We start from the raw sequence: 12590 nt of genomic DNA, 5'->3' as shown, positions 1-12590 counted from the left end.
GCAGCAACACCAGGAGTTTCCAAGTTTGGATAAATGCAAGTTGCAGTGAAAAATCTGTATTAAGGCCATGATCAATCATGAAGGTTTGTACACTGCGAGACTCTAATTTACTACCAGCTCTTTTCACGGAGAATCAGCTCTCCTGAGGGACTTGGATAAAAGGCCTTTTTATACTTCAGTAGGAATTAGATGCCTCAAATATTCTGAGAGCCTGTATCACTGTGCCTGCTAAACTGCATGGTAATACTATGGTGACGATGGTAATAGACCACAAAAGTGTACACTGGCATATTTTTCTGATCTGACAGGCATCCAACAAGCAGTTATCAGCCAGGAAAATGGTGCCGGGTTAAACCCTTAAGTGTCTCTTAGGTCAAGAATCCGTGTCTTTCCTGTGACACAGAAAACTTTAATTGCATCCTACCAGCCTCATGAAAACGAATGCAACAGTAGTAGGCTAGTGATACATTTCAACTCGCTGGGTTAGGCAATGTAACTGTGATTTGGGCACATTTGTTATATTTGTTGTCCTTTTCAGCCAGAAAAATCAGAAGCCATATCAGAAGAAACCCTGTGAGGCTCTAAGTAAACGCAGGGAGCTCTCCTGCAGCAGCCAGTTTAATGAGATATTGCAACACCAATCTGTGCATTTCAAAGGCAAAAAATCCAATGGCTTTCTGGAAAACAAGACACCCTCATCCCATTCTCACCAGTGCGACAGCTCAACATGCATCAATTGGCTTTTGCTTTCTTGTGGAAGGATACAGATTGACCTAAGCCACCGGAGGTAAATGATTATATGATCTAACAGGCACTAATGCTTGTTAAAAGCTTTATCTGAGCAGCCAATTTTACACCCACGGCAAACACTTCCTGCAATATTCTAAATACTAATTTTTTCAGGTATCACTTACTACAAGTTCCCTGTTGTTTTTGGGTTAATTACCTTTCTGTGAGCATCCCTCAGTGTTGAAAAAAAAAAAAACATTAGAGTTAGATCATCCTGCTGGTGCAGGATTTTTCCCCATCATACATTTTATGACAGCTTTACCGCATGCAGCACCCAGGCTGAAGGGCTTCTTATAATAAGAAATACCCCGATTTTCAATATACATCGGATTTTTTATTATTTTCATATTCCTGGAGGAAATGTGTACTAATTCATAATTTTGAAATAAACTTGTGATTATTCTGCTATAAAGATCTTTACAAATAAGTATTGGGTTCTTTTTTTATGAATTATGTCTTCAGTATTGCTATTCTATTTGCTTTCGTGGGTTTGTGGCATTCACAGGCATGCAGATAATAAAATGTATTTTGTTTTTAATATCCACATAATTTTACACTTTATTTTAAATTTATTACGTATTAATGAACCCAAGTATGTAAAGCAGATAAATCATTTCATAAAACAAGACAAAATCTAATTGCACAGGAAAGGAAGTGGTAACATAAGCCAATAAGAAATTGTTCAGATGATACTAATTCTACAAATTATTATAATTTTTAAAAATGAATACCACAGGGCTCTTCTATACTACGTGCCTCCATTCAATGAAATTGCATGCTGCAGAACAGAGTAACATTATGAAGAATGAGCACCTCTGTGTTTTGGGACAAAGTAACTGACTTCTCGCTTTGTTTTGAAGAGTCTTCAGAAATCTAGCTCTTAAAATTCATATCCACTACAATTCGCAGTGAGAACGCTTAATCTCCCATATCAAGTTCAGGCATGCATAAATATGATCCCCATAAGAAGCACTTAATTTGCTTTGCTTTGTTCCTCTAGCTTCAAGTTAGTGCGGAATAGTCGCACATTACGTGGATCAGACAATTTCAAAATAACATTGTGCTTTCTGCTGGACTGACACAGAGCTTTCCAAGACTCACGTTCCACTGAACACTTAACTTCGTCCATCTATAAAACTGGCACGTTAAAGATTAAATGAAATACTGAAATTTGGGATGAGCAAAGAGCTGTAAATTGGCAAACAGAACTATGCTATGAAACAGAGAAGGTCATTTATTATCTCTCTGTCACAGCTGACCCATCTGCACAATGAGGACACCAAACTACCTCAGCACAGCGCTGCAAGGCTTTCCATTTATAAGCTTGTTCAAGGTCCCTAAGTATACATGTGGAAAACATCACTATGAAGTCTTATTAAAGGCCAGCCTCTGAGTGTACTAAGCAATAACAGAGCAATTGTGAATACCACTATGTTTCTTAATAAAGAAAGAAAGCCTTCTTCAAAGTGTAACTGTTTATGATTTATCATTGATCTTTAGAAATTGCTTGTATGCCCAAGAATTCAATTTATGAAGCAATAATTTAAAAGCCAGCCATGGGAGAAGCAAGGGGGCTTTAAATTGACAAAACATTTATTTTCTTGGAAGTCATTAGAGTTGACATTCATCTTCCTTCCACATGTCTGTCTGACAATTCCTTTTGTTATTTTTCCAATGAGCATTCTTCAGTCGCAATTTTTCCAAAATAATTAGATTGCAGGAGTGGATGTGAAATTGCAGGACCAGAAGGAGAAAAGAGCTCTAGGTTGGCAGGCAGGGACCAGCAGGGACAAAAGTGGTGACTGAAGTCAAAGGGAGTGGGATCAGCTCATGCAAGATTCCTCTTGAACTATGTTCCTCTCAGGAAAGGAAGCCATTTAAAAAGCTGCAGAATACCCAGCAGTGACATAGGTGGTCAAATAAATTTAAAATTTGTCCAAAAAGTTCAATGAATGTAGACTTTAGGAGTTATTAATACCTGCCTTAGGTCACCCTTTGCCCTTTAAATCTGACCCTTGTCTCAAGTTAAACTCATTTAACTTGTCACCTCCCAAAGTCCCTCCTCAAAAGTGTTTTAATAACTCTCAGGAAAGCTTCAGATGGCACGCACTTCAGCAGAGAATTTGCCAATGAACTACAGACACACACTTCTCCATGCACTGCAAAACAGAAGAAGAAGGGGGGTGGGGGATAAAAAACAGAATTAGATTTGCATCCTCTCATCTTGCTCTTATTGAATGAAACTTGGAAGAATGAGGCTTCATCCAGATCTGCTATAAATATCTTTTTCCCTCTGGGAAGAGCATCTGAAAGCTCTTTAATGTCCAAATTTGGTTTTCCAAAATTCTCATCTCTGGCCAGCAAAGCACCTTTATTTTCTCTTTTTATAAGCTCAATTCTTAGTGTAGAAAACTCCAAACAAACAAAAAAAACCACAAACAAACAAACCCACCACACACAGAAAAATACACACACACACAAAAAAACACCACAAGCAAACAAAAAAGTCCCCCAGGCAACCAAAACCCAGACCAAATCCTTCACTAAATACATATCATTTGTTTAGTTGTGGAGACAGAGGGGATGATGATAGCAGCTGAAATAAGAGGGGGAAGGAAAACATGGACATCATTCAGAAACCAGGCTGATTTAAACCCTGGACAAAACACTGCCTTTAGAATTGGCTATTTCTGCTGTTATTCAGGGGCAGCAGAGTTATGCCCACACTCCAAGATGCTTCAGAAGATCGTTTGGTTTAATATGCTCAAAGATCCGAGAAAAACATTTGCTGGGAAATATACCAGAGGAGCTTGGCTTTCAAAGTGATTCAAACACAGCTTTTTACTACAAAGCGTCTTTTCAATTAGGATGCCAGGAATCAGAGGAGGCCAAGATGTGAGGTAATGAGGGCAAGCGTGACACGGCAGCCTTAGGGCTCCGTGGGATTTTCCTTCAGCAATTGATTCAACCCCTTGCAGGAACTCGGGGTGAATCTGATAGCAGGCACCCGCTTCTCTTCCCCTGCCTCAGCTTTCAGGTCTTGTGTGCTCTGTCATACCTTTGCATCTATTGTGCACGCACCACCGCAACCATAGGGCTTTTCCTTCCAGGACTTCACCGGTTTATTCTTTAAGAAAATAGAATAAGTTTAAGAACATAAGGCCAAGCATGTTTCTAGTCACTGGGAGATTAAATGAGGGCGGGAGGGATTATGTGAAAGTCTCCGTGTGTTGGAAACATCAAGTAATGACCTTTATTACTAATGACCTAGGCCCTCCAGCAATGAGCCTGGAGAACACTGATTAAGAGAGAAGCCTGCTGCTTTTTACAGGCGTATAAAATAAAAGGAGTCTTTGTGTTAATAAAGAGGGGTATGACACAGAAGAAAATGTAAAAAAGAATGAGCTATAAAAAGGAGGGACTTTTCCTCCTCTGTGGAAGACAATAGGAAATTAATCCAGAGATATAAAAGCTTGAATCATAGTTTCATATACCACTGCAGAAGCAGATCTTTACAAGGCAATGTTAACTAAATCTCACACTGCAGATTTGCAGAAAAAAAAATACAGTAGGTTCCTTCAAGGTATGATCTAGAATAGAAACTTATGCTTAACAAAATATCAGCTGGCACCCCTAGAATAAATAACTCATCCTAATTTTTTTTTTTTTTGCATCATATGCCCATTAAAAAAAAAGTAACGGAATTCTTAGCTATTTCCACTAATACCGTAGCTGAAGCTTCCAAAAGGTCCATCTTGCTTTTGTTATGTGAATACCAAGTCCTTAGGCTTGGAACAAAGTCATGAAGAGTCACAGGACATGGCTGATTGTTATAAGACAGCTGTTCTGGGAATACATCTTCAACGGAAAATGTTCTCATCTAATCTATGCCATTCCCAGCACCACACTATAAGAGCACTAATAACACATAAAGATTTTTATTATTAAATAGTTACAGCTCAAAGCTATTTTTAAGTCTAAGCATTCTCATTTGCATTTATGACAGGCACTAGATGCAGCAAGAGAAATATGAAGAGCATGTTACAGAAACAGTTCTGTGGGAAGAGATGTCAGAATAAAAGCTGCAAACAGGGAAACTCTAGGAAGAAATGGTAAGTGGACGACAAATGACAGCTAACATCAGAAAGCGACGGTTTTATGTGTCCACAAGACAGTTTGGGGTTTACTGACTGATGAGGAAGAGCAACACAAACGCTCAGTAGAATCATCTGGCTATTTCTAACTCTTTAGTGCACGCAGGCTCATCAGGTGCCCATTGTATCATTCTGTGATGTTACTTGGACACTTTCACGATGATCCTTTTAGGACTTTCTCATTCTCAGTGTTGTCTTGCCAGCTGACCTCAGAGCTGTACACATCAAAACTTCACTGATTCCTATAGCTTCATCTAAAATGCCAGCAGCATTCACCTTCCTGAAGGTCTATGCCTTTGTTGTAACAGAGCAGAATTGAAAGCACATTCCGTGTCAAAATTCAGGACAACACGTATCTTTCGCACACAACAGCAGAACAACAAATATCTTTCTAGAAGATATCTGTGCATGGCATGAACATGGGAAGCATTAGTCTCCAAGCCTTTGATACCGCCTTTTCCAGAGACCATCCTAATCTTTCAGCTGTGAGATTTTGACCCTTAAGAAACACAACTGTCATACATGCTTTATGAATGATCCTGTGCAGAATATGGCAATGCATTAAATGGTTTTTCCAGACCCACAGAGACAATAATTATCTGTATGTCCTCTACATTATGTCTACAATTTTTGGAAGTCATTTCTTAGCCAGACTCACCAAGAAAAATTCAGCCTTTGTGGAAATACGTTGGCTTAGTCTTTGTATTTATCTACATGACTGATGACCACTTTAAAAATTAATTTCTACACCATCTATACCACTGAGCTCTGAGACTTGTGCTCCATGTTTTTGTCATTCTTCCTTAGCTCTTTCTTAAAACATTAAAGAAGTGTTCACCTGCCTTCCAGCTCCTGGTTCTGTGTCTATTTGGACATCTGTCATGATTTTTTTCACTCTAAATTTGTTCTTCATAGAAACTGAGTTAATATTAGTGGGATGACTTCCACTATATTATTGGCTTAAAAGGCTCATTTTTATTAAATTTGTTTCCATTCACAACAAATATTTCCTTGGCTATTTAAGCTATCCAGAGTCTATAAATGGTTGATAACTTCAAAAAAATTATTTTACTTCAATTTAAAAACAATAGTTTTAGATGTATCCGTACAGAATAATTTATGTTGTCTGCTACTCCAAAAAGTTCAGTGCTTGCTAGCTTTCCTATCCATTATGCCACAGCCTTCTGAACCACATGTAGAGCCTGCATGCAGAACCCTGATAAAAGAGACCGGGAATCTCCAGGAGCTCCCAGCAACTGTGACAGAGAATACCAAAGCACCAAAAGGAGGAATTAATTCAAGTACAAAATCCCTGCAAGTTTAAACTCTCAAGAGAGAAGACAAAGCAGGAAGGGCAGAGCAAGTCGTCTGCTGAAATGCTCATAACTGAGCTCAGCCTTTCCTTGTCAGGCTGCTGCTCTGAACAAATACCACCCAGGTTAGAAAATGTGATCATTGCTCAGCTCTCATTACCATCCCAAGAACAGCTGTGCCTCTGCATTTTCTGTATGGAATCATCTTTGTCAGATACAGTGGTGCTACTTGGCAGCTGGGTAACGTGTCTGCCTTCTGGTTGAGACAAAAACACTGCTTTACAAACAGGCAACTGCAAGTTTTCTCTCCATTAGAGAGTCAACCCAGACTCTCACACAGCTATAAATCTCCTGCTCCCTTCAATCACTGTCTCACTACGAACCAACATCTACCGAGCTTAATGGTCAGACTAGGTTGCTTTCTACCTGGAGAATAACCTTTAAAAAGAATAAAAATTAAAAAATCCTTTTAGAGAATTTAAACAATTTCCTTTGGAAACAATTATTTCAACTGATGGCTTATTGAAGTCAATGCCATTTGCTGATAATCACTAGCACCCAGAGTTGTAAAAGACTAATTACACAGTTATTTTAAGAGATTGTTTTTCAAATGATTAAGCCAGATTGATGTACGTGAATCACAAATTTGACTGTAAAAGCCTTTAATTCAAAAAATGGCATCCAAGACTGGATTAAACAGTAGGAATTCCTAGAGCAACAAAATCTTATAGCTCATTTTAAATAAGGCTTCTACCCAGCTTTTACCCATGCCCATAGAGTGCTGGAATGGAGCACATTTTCTTCCTTATTTTGCAGGTGCAAATTCAATGCATGTTTGAGTCATGTTAGCATCTATCTTTCCAAAAGCATTAGGACTGGGTACAATTCTACTCTTTGTATACATTACAAAATTAAAAGTATACATGGCTAGTTACACGGATGTATTTGTACCTGAGAAACACAGAAAAATGTAAACAGATGCCAAGAAATTAAGAGATCAAACTCCTGAAAATCTCAGGAGGGGGCTTTGCTGTATTGAGTAATATTCAGGGACTTGACCATTTCTAACAAAAATAGAGGTTCAGCACAGGGCATCATCTTGGTTGGAGTAATACACAACTAGAAATTCCTACATCTTCCTCAACAAACAAACAAACAAACAAACTAACTAACTAAGTGATTCATTCTCCCCGCTGCTTTTGTGCCATTTCACAGTTTCACAGGTGTGTCTTTCAAGACACTTTCTTTCAAGAACTAAAAAAGAGCTATTGGAAGTATAATATAATCAAAAACTTATTTCTCTTATTTTATCCTAATGAATAACTATCCTAAAACCAAAAGGACTCTGTTGGTCTTCTCTGGGATAAATGATAAGATCTCTAACTACTCTTTCCTCGAAGTTCACCAAATTTTTCCTGTGCTCACTGCTGCATTTTAGGGGGTGCAGCTCCCATTAACCATTTGAAATTTGCTGGTTTCTGATGTATGCAGTTTAGGATGAATTATCATATATACTTCTGTAGACATATGCAGTACACTGTAAGTCTATTACTAACTAGCAGCCTAACTTGAAAACAACTGATAAGTATTAATTAAAAGCCATTTTAGCCTAGTTTTTACTATAGGAAGGAAGGAAGGACGTTACACAAAAGCTGTTGCTTTACAACTGTCATAATTCAACAGTGATAACACTACTCAAATTATAGATTATAACTGTGATAACATTCAAGCAGCAGCCACTGCAAGCTGTATTATACACACAGAAATCATGGTGCTTGTTCCAAGCTGTTTACAATGTGTAAGAAAAGACCCACACAGAATAAAATGGGTAAGAGAGGGTGGCAAAACAGCTTAAAGCAACAGAGGCCAGAGCATAGCAGCTACCTAACCTAGTTTAACTAAACTGCGACTTTTATTAATTGGAGAAAGTTGTTCAAATGCTACTGTTAGTAAAAATGAAATCCTGCGTACATCTTTTCTAAGCGATTTGTTGATCCTCAGTATTGCAGTCTCCAAGCATGCTATTCATTCTGCTTTGTTCCTTGCAAACTGGCAATTTTGCAAAACATATCACAGCTGCAAGTATACCAGTATATAAGTACACAGTAAGGAAAAAAAAAACATCCTTTTATAACTGAAAAAGCTATTTTCTCTTTGTTGTCTTTGTTACATCTCATAATCATTAACAAAACCCCAAATTAGCAGTATGCAGCTGCTCTAGCTACCAGCAGGATCCTTTTTTTTCCCCCATAGGATGGAAGATCCATGTTTTCCTCTTCCTAAAGAGACAAAGTTAACTTTCAGTGGATGAAAACGGTAGTGATGCTTTTGACAATGATTTGATAATAAATCGTGATTTCATTCCTTTTGTAGTTAATCTGAATAATCCCCTACCAACACCTATAATTTTTCTCCACCTATCACTTTTCTAAAGGCTGATAGTCCAGAAAGCTCATTAAAATCGAGCTTGATAACAACGCTCCATATTTCACCTCCCAGCTGAACACAGTGAAGTCAAGTACTATTATCGCAGGTGAAGAATCCTTGCTGTACTTCTAATTAATAGTGACTAAGCCCAACTGTGCTTCGTTCTCAAGGCAAAAATACAAGGTTTGATGGCTGCAGGCACTATGGTCACATAAGATTACTGCTTTTGCCTCAGTGACGTTGGATAACTCAAGTGGTTACCACATGCTGATATATAAGAACAGGCGCCTCCAACATGGACAAACTGAGCTTCTGCAAATCTGCCCCAAACACATGTGTTTGGTCATGCAGGAGCTTTCCAGCTTTGCTACCACATTTCCAGGGAGGAAGGGGGGAATGCAATATTTTACAAACCTCCCCCCCCATCCCCATCCAGCCACTGGTGTGTTTTTGGGAAGGAAGGTGATTTTTCTTTGAGGAGTCAATGGTGATAACCATCAACATGGCAAATCTTCTGCCCATGCTGCAATAGCAGGCAGGAGACCCTGGCAGTTTCATAATTAGCATGAAAGCACTAACAGGCTGCCAGGTGAACAGTCCAGGAGCAAACAGAGAAATATTTCTGCCCAGTAATGTTGAGAAAAGGTCATTTTGCATCAGAAAAAGATTATGAGTTGAAAAATTCCCTGCACCCACCCATCACATCACTATCCACAGGTAGGCAGTCTTCAAATCTCACTAATCAAATCTGCAGTTTCTCCCCTGTGAGCAGATTAGCAAGACTCTGCTCTGCCGTTATTATTCATTTACTTGGGAGATGCCTGGGAAACAAGAACTACTGTAATTTGATTCTTTTTCCATAGATTGTATTGTCTGCTGTATACAATACTGCATAAATTCTCAATGGAAAACACTAAAATAATAAATAAATTTATTTTCTTTCTCAGCAAAACCATATTAACCAAGAGAATCTACAGAAAGAAGCAGGGACTGATATCCTGTAAGAATCAGAGCATGCAGGTAGCAGGCTATGCATCTTGTAGCGCGAATGATTTGGTGTTCAGTCCTACTGAAATCTAAATAAACACCCCACTCCTTTTATTAAAGAGCTTCAAGGATGCAAGTAATTTAGACTTAAAACAATAGCTTTACGTAATGGAATAGATAATTTTGGAACAAGTCCCTTCCTCTACTAGTAGAAATTCATATCTCCTTCACCAGTTCAGAGGTGGAACTCCTCTTCCTCCCATACTCACGCTAGTGGTCTCACCAAACACTAGTTTCCTGCAAACAAATTACCACTCCTTAGATCCGCAAAAACTGGATGGGAATTCTAAGGAAAAGCAGCATATGTTATTGTATTAACACCTCCTAATGAAATCCCAGTAGAAACCACAAGTATAACATCAACTACAAAAAGTTTGAGCCTTAAGCCTTCAGCGGAAATTCAAGTGCAACCTATCCTTAGGGCTTCCGGTTTCTTTCAGGCACTTCACATATTGTTATCCAAATTTCTTATTTCAACTGCTTGATAATTTTCCTCTTAAGCACTTCTCTCTTCATGAGATTGATAAACCAAGTGTTCTCAGTGCAGGTCTGCTTTTCTTTTCCATTTTACTCACTAGTAAAATGAAGGGCAACATTTCAACTTTCTTTCGACTTCTCTGCTTTTAACATGAAGTACTTCCCTTTACATTACCAAAATGGCAAATACAATTTAGCTTTCTCTTTTCTGGTGAAAAGTTCTTTTTATCATCTATCATTTCAAAAGAAATGTTTGCTTTGTCATAAGTATCACAGAAAAATAAACACTGTCATTTCTTTCCAGCACAATTCACTTCTTGTTCTTCAGATAGAACTGACCTATTTCTACAGACAACCCTGGATAGCGGGCAGAGATGCTTCATCAGCCCACTCTTGTTATTGAGCTTTTCAGGTAAAATAGACCTTTTCAGTAGAAAACTTTCATATCTATTTTGTTATATAAAAGAGGAAAAAATGAATATTCATTATTGTTTCAGCTAATGAAGAACCCAAACATGGACTATATCATACCTTTTTAATCTCTTTGTCAAACTGAAACTGTGAATCGCTAGTTTGTTAAAGAGTAAAAGGGAACAGAAGAATATTATATCTATTTCATGCTCTGGATTTAAGAGTCTATATATCATAATATAGCCCATGAATAACAATGTTACAGTTTTAGATTCAGGTTTTGCAGATACTGTGTCACAGATATTATATTTGTCTAATTTTCATTTCCATCTATTAAATATTATTTTACCAAGATGAAACAAGACAGCCCCATTCCTGCATTTGAGAAGTGACCAAAAGTTTTAAAATGTTTTAATTTATATAAAAAAGAAAATAGGAGAACAAGTAAGAAAGGCTGAACACTGGCAATAAAAGGCATCTACAAAGCAGTTGAGCATCTTCCTGTTAAGAGACTCCCCAAGTGCGATAAACTTACAGGTTTACCTTGGTACACAGGGATAAATCCCATTGCAAACTAAAGTGTTTAAAAAAAATTAACCACACAGTGATATCTCCAGAATATACCTTCGTGATGGAAAATGTCTTCACACTACATATTAAGTAGAGCACAAATAAGGCCATCACTTATCATGAACAGTAATTCAATTTGAAGGTATTAATGGGCCCTGCACAAGGTGTCTTCAGCTATACAGAGCAAGGATGCTGACAAATCTCCGCTATTCAAAAGTGAATTAAAGCTGATATGGGAGGGTTCTGCCTCAATAGGTGTCTCTCCCCATGTTCTCCACATCTTTGCCTTTCTCCACTACCTCACTTGTGAAAAGTTTTGTTCCGCCCTACAGTTGTTTGCCAGGTTAATTTTATAACATCTTCTCTATGTAAAAATTGCAGTTAATTGACCCACCTTCACAAATCTGCTTTTGTGTCTTCATGTATGTTTTCTATTTCCAAGTGCAGGAACACAAAATGAGGTCAGTATTTCTACTCTCTAAAAGATATTTTGCCATTTTTTTCTCTTTACTCTGGAACTAATATCTGAATTGATTTTATCCTTTAAGAGACTTTATTTGGTGTCATACAGACAGAAGAACAGACTGCAACATTCTAACTCACCCTCCTCTACTCCACCTCTTCACTGGTGGGATTTTGGCATCAGAAGTAAGCTGCACTGCTGGATGGTGTCAAAGCCTGCAGCCTGAAACAAGGTTAACTTAAACAGGCAAAAAGAAGCTACTGTATCTTGCACATTGCAACCAGGAACAAAAATGTCAATGAAAAGTCAGAGCTAGGAAAACATAATCTACACTTTTCACATGTGTACAGAATTTCTGTCTGTAGATTCCCAGAACACTATGACAACAGACTCAATCCTCCATACTTGTAAACTGTGAATCAGTTGGAAAAGACAAATTAATTGGCCAAAAATTCTGAGATGTCAAATATTTGGCTGGTACAAAGCTATCTAAGCTGAAGACAAACCTCTCCCTCCTCATGTTCCATCTGAAATAGCTACTGAAGGTACAAGTCACATACCTTTACTGTCTTGGCACGGTTGGTCATTATAACATTTATGATGCAATGAAATACACCATAAAGTACAGCAACTTGTTGGGAAAAAAAGACATGTTCTTTTTTTGTGACGACCACTCTAGAAACAATTTGTCCCTGAGCTCAATTGTCCGTTTATTTTAAAATTTATTTTAATCTGATAACAATGCCTATGTCTGTAAATCTTTCTGATCTGAAGTGCAATAGAATAGGCTTCTTATAAGGTCCAATGAGCTCCTCTTGCTCAATAAACTCTCAAGCCTTCACACTCAAAAGTGACACCTGGGACTATATAACTTTCATGTGTTAACTCATACCAGAAGTTTGGTAGAGTTTTTGTAACTGGAGACTGTCAGACACGAGC

This window comes from Patagioenas fasciata, chromosome 4, assembly GCF_037038585.1.
Source record: "Patagioenas fasciata isolate bPatFas1 chromosome 4, bPatFas1.hap1, whole genome shotgun sequence".
In the NCBI taxonomy this organism is placed as follows: domain Eukaryota; kingdom Metazoa; phylum Chordata; class Aves; order Columbiformes; family Columbidae; genus Patagioenas; species Patagioenas fasciata.
This window is presented reverse-complemented; position numbering follows the sequence as displayed.